The sequence below is a fragment of the Ceratotherium simum genome, chromosome 17 (genome assembly GCF_057802395.1).
Source record: "Ceratotherium simum simum isolate JZ-2026a chromosome 17, ASM5780239v1, whole genome shotgun sequence".
NCBI classification, from domain to species: Eukaryota; Metazoa; Chordata; class Mammalia; order Perissodactyla; family Rhinocerotidae; genus Ceratotherium; species Ceratotherium simum.
In genome coordinates, this window is record NC_141916.1 from 43,703,683 (window position 1) to 43,708,564 (window position 4,882).

Sequence of the window (4,882 nt, forward strand, 5' to 3'; positions counted from 1 at the left end):
CAATTTGTTGTATTACTATTTATTGAATCTCATCCATTAAGTAATGGGAAGTTGGCTAATATTAAGCAAAACAATTATAGTATATTCCTTAATGAGAGTTACTAATTACTAATTTTGCTATAATTTTATTACTTGACCAAAATGAAAATATGAAGGTGAAATCTGGGTTTTTTTGAGAGTTTTAAAGAGTTCAGAGTCCTACGGTCTAATTGAAATAGAATGTTACTTAGCATATGGTACACGTTCAAATTAACTGGGTAATTCCATGAACAATAGCAAACAACTATTGAGAGGAAAGTTTGCGTGACTTGAATCAGTTATGTTTTGGTTGTAAATAACAAAAAAATATAAATAACAGAGACTTCATATTTGGTGCATGGACTTAACAAACATTATGTAGAAACCTGGGTGCATCCATCCTTCCATCTGTCATTCTTTTTTTGTTAGATTTTTGTCTTTATGCTTTTGCCTCATAGTCTCAGAATGGTTTCCATGGGCCAAGCATAAAACAGCCACGTTCAGTGTCAGGAATCAGGGTGGTAGTGAAATGGATCTTGTCAAGTTTCTTCTTTTTATCAGTAAAGGAAAAAGTTACACAGAAGCTCTGTAGAAGACCTAACTTTTTGCTTCCTTGACCAGAACTGCAAGAAAATTTAGGAAAATAAATATCTGGAAATGAAGTATTCCTATAACTAATTTAAATCAATAATGGCTAGACTGACCCTCTGGGATGAAGTACATCTGCACTCTAATAAAATCAAAATTTGTATAATAAGTAAATAGAGGGAGAATGTCTCTTGGGTAAGCAAATAATGGGTTCTGCCACAGCTATGTAACCGTCCAAATTGTGGCCTTTATATGCCTTAATTCTTGACTGGGTTAAAGGTTATTCCCAATTTCCACTGCCTCCTCAGGCAACTCACTTCATAAACAATTCCACCTCTCTCCTTAATAAGCAATATTCTGTTTCTACTGTCTCTTCACTATCAGAATTATAAACTTGATCTTTTCTCTCCCATTATAAAAATAAATAAATCTCCCCACATCCCAATGACTGGGATGACTATCTGGCAACTTTTCTTTCCTCTATGGCCAAGTATTTCTAAAGTGTAATTCTCACTTACTGATCGTTAACTCCCCGTATGCTTTCTAACTCAAATCAGCCTTTACTGTCACAACTACAATTATTGCTAAAGTCAACTGTGGTCAACAGTCTTCATATTTCAAATGCAATAGACAATTTTCTGTCCTTATAAAACCTGACCTCTGTGTGGCATTTGACTCTGTTTACCACTACCTCTTGCTAAAGTTATAGTTTCCTTTGCTTTCAAGAAACTACTACTCACTAGGTTTTCTCACACCTTTCTGGCCATATCTTGTTCATTTTAATGATTTATGTCTTCTGTTTGTATACCCACTCTGTTGATGCAGGATATCAATATGATAAAGTTCTCTGCATTAGGAGACATATAGAAATTCAAAGAAATGTCATATATCATGTCACTATGTTATAAATAGAGAAAGACTGGCTTTGTTAAACCATTCATTTACCTCACCAATGTTTGTAAATTTTAAGTGAAAATGAGAATCACCTGGAAATAAATTACCAGAAATACGAAAAACCTAGCTGATAAAGAGATACCCTATTCCATTACATAAAGAAATGCTGAAAAAATGTCATTTGGAAAGTTATTAAATATGAGTCAAGCATAAAAATAAAAGAAAGAGACTCCTCTGGTACCAGCAACAAAGAGAAAACTCAAAACCAGACCAACAAACTCAAAGTGATTCAATTGTGACTCATGGGTATTTCATTAATTCTTGAGGGCTAAAACCCAACACCATTGTATAGAAAGATGTGGCCTCCCATCCCCCAAAAGTGGAAAGGTTACAGAAAGTCACCTGGGTAAAACTCAGATCCTAAAGAACTCCCTTAGCCATTAAAAAAGGTAAACAACAAAAAAAATCTGTCTACTGCCCTAGAGAAGTGTTAAAAACAACTTGTTACGTATCTAGTGGACATATGTTCACTTTAGGAATATATGTACTAAAATTGGAACAATAAAGAGAATATTAGTCTATGTTCTGTTCATGGATGACCTGCAAACTTGGGAATATTTCCACATAATTTTTAGCATCAATACCTAAACCTGAGAAAGATAGCGTTAGAAAGCAATCTACAAACTAATCTCACTCATGAATATTGATAAAATAATCTTAAATAATATATCATCAAACATAATTCAACAGCCAAATATAAATGTTTTAACATAAGAAATTTAGGAATGCAAGGATGGTTGAGTATTAGATATTTTATTAATATCACCATATTAATTTATCTAAGTAGAAAATTCACAAAAATGTCTCTGGAGATGATGAAAAGGAAAGTTTGTTCTTAGACAAACTTTCAAAGCTTATAGTTGCCAAAAATCTCTTAGTAAAATAGGAATATATGGATACAACAAAATACCACTTGTACCCACCAGAATGGCTAAAATGAAAAAGGGGGAAAATGCCAAATTTTCGTGAAGATGTGGAGCAATCAGAACTTCCCTCCATTACTGGAAGGGGTATAAATTAGTACAACTTTGGAAAATAATATGGTAGTATATGCTAAAGGTGAACAATTGCATAACCTATGACCCACCAATTTCACTCTTAGATATATTACTGACCAAAATGACCTTAACATTTTCTCTCAGCTTGACCAAGTGGTAGACAGGCTTTTCTGTCTTACTCTTGGACCCTGACCTCCCTTTCCTAGAGCATTTACTTTAGAAAACTTGTTATTATAAATTCTTTTTCTGCCTTTTTGAGATGTAAACTTTTTTAAAAGCCTCTTGTCAATTTTATAACCCAAGACTGTCTTTCTCAAGGACCTGGGAGCCATCCTTTTGAAATGTAACCAATAAGGAAAATAGTACCGTTATCTCCAGTCTCTGCAGGAGGGTAGAATCCTAACTTCACTGGGTGCCTAACTGCAAGTTGTAAATTACCTTCTGTCATGAAGATAGGTAATTGGATATGGCCTATAATCCCCTTACCCCAGCCTTTAATAACTCTTCTGACTGTTATTTCAGTGGAGTTGAGTTTAAACTGTGTTTTGGTCTCTACTTTATTGCAATTGCCTTGAATAAAGTCTTCCTTACCTTCCTTTGTCCGGTATAATTTTTGCTTTGACGTTCTCAACAGAAATGCAAACATATGTACTGCAAAAAAATGCACTAGAATGTTCATAGCAGCACTATCCAAAATAATCTCAAACTGGAAACTAACCAACTGTCCTTCAGCAGTTGAATGAATACATACATCATAATATATTCACAAAATAATTCTATTCAACAAAGAGAAAGAATGCACTACAACTACAGGCAAAAATATGGATCAGTTTTAACACACAAAATGTCAAGCAAAAGAAGCCAGTCACAAAAGAGTACAGATTGTTTGATTCGATTCATGTAAATTACAAAAACATGTGAAGCCTATCTATGCTTTTAGAAATCAGGGTAATGGTTATCCTTGTGGGGCTAGTGACAGAAAGAGTTACTTAAGAGGTTTCTGGCTATAGTCCAGAGGTATTCCAGTCAGTATCAAGAAGTGCTGGTCATATTCTGTTTCTTGCTCAAGGTGCTGGTTACATGGGTGAAAATTCACAACACTGTACAGTTGTGAAATATGCACTTTTCTTTATGGATATTACACTCAATGTTTTTAAAAGTCACCCAAGGATCTTGTTAAACATGCAGATTTCAGTGCTACATTTCTAGAGATTCTGATTTAGAAAATCTAGGATAGGTGCATTTTAACAAGCAGGTGGTCTTGGCACTCTTTGAAAATTACTGGTTTTGAGTGTTGTAAGGCAGTGAAACTCTAATTACAGATTCTGCCAGAGAACCAACAAGGAAAAAAAGTAGTAACATTTAAATGTGACAAATGGAAAAAAATTATTGAATGTTGGTTGAAATCTACTAATTCTAGCATTTTTTGTGCGTTTTTGTAAACAAAGAGGTACAGTTTAGTAAACGAAGAGAAAAGTTCTTGGTACTCCAACCCAATGCAAAAAAGCATACCGTTTTTGCAAGATTATCCTCATCATTCATGACTTGGATTGGTCGCATGCCTATGGCAGTGGAGTTACAAGCATAGTATCTACTTTTAGTGCCTGAGTGGAGATTGATCTGGATATAACATACATCTGGCCTCAATATCTGCCACCCTTCCATCTCCAGGACGGACTCAGTCATTCTGATATCTCTTCTCTCCTTGCACCCATTCTCCCTGATGTTGCAGTGAATAGAAATTTGGTCAAGTAAGTTGTGAACTGAGCAAAACAAACCTCTTTTGAGCAGCTACACTAAGCTGCCACTTGCTCCGGGCTTACCATCCTAATAATTCAAACCTGAGGGTAGAGTCTCAGAAACAAGAGCAAAGCAAATATCCTTGCCCCTTCTAGATCTTGGTGGGTACATTATCTGAGCCACACTGACCTACTCAGGGAAAGAGATGATTAGACAAGATACTGTTTTATTTACATGACTCTGAAATGATAAGCAAATAATTGGAACAGTTTTACAAATACTCTAAAAAATCACTAATAAATTATATAGTCTGCTGACTATAAATTGCCAAAAAACATAATTTATTGCTGCAGGAAAGAGGAAAGTCTCTACTCACTTGCTTGGCTGTAGATCCCTAAAGCTATTCTTATTCCAACTCCTTTCCTGACTTTTCCCCCTTCATTCTTCTTCACACAATAGCCTGTATTTTTCCTATAATAGATGTTGAATTCACTGATTCACTAGTCTACAGTTTTCTGGTTTGTCTTCTGACCCATTTTAAAACTAATGGATTTGTGTTTGCCACTTTTAAATCCTCAGATATC

At 34.9% G+C, this 4,882-nt stretch overlaps 1 non-coding gene across 1 annotated transcript; it reads left to right on the plus strand.

Annotated features, from left to right (window-relative positions):
* The first annotated feature begins 2,023 nt into the window (after nucleotides 1–2,023).
* Nucleotides 2,024–2,130, plus strand: LOC147914786 (U6 spliceosomal RNA). The gene has a single exon (XR_015555025.1). It is a non-coding gene; the product is annotated as a U6 spliceosomal RNA (small nuclear RNA).
* The last annotated feature ends 2,752 nt before the right edge of the window (nucleotides 2,131–4,882 follow it).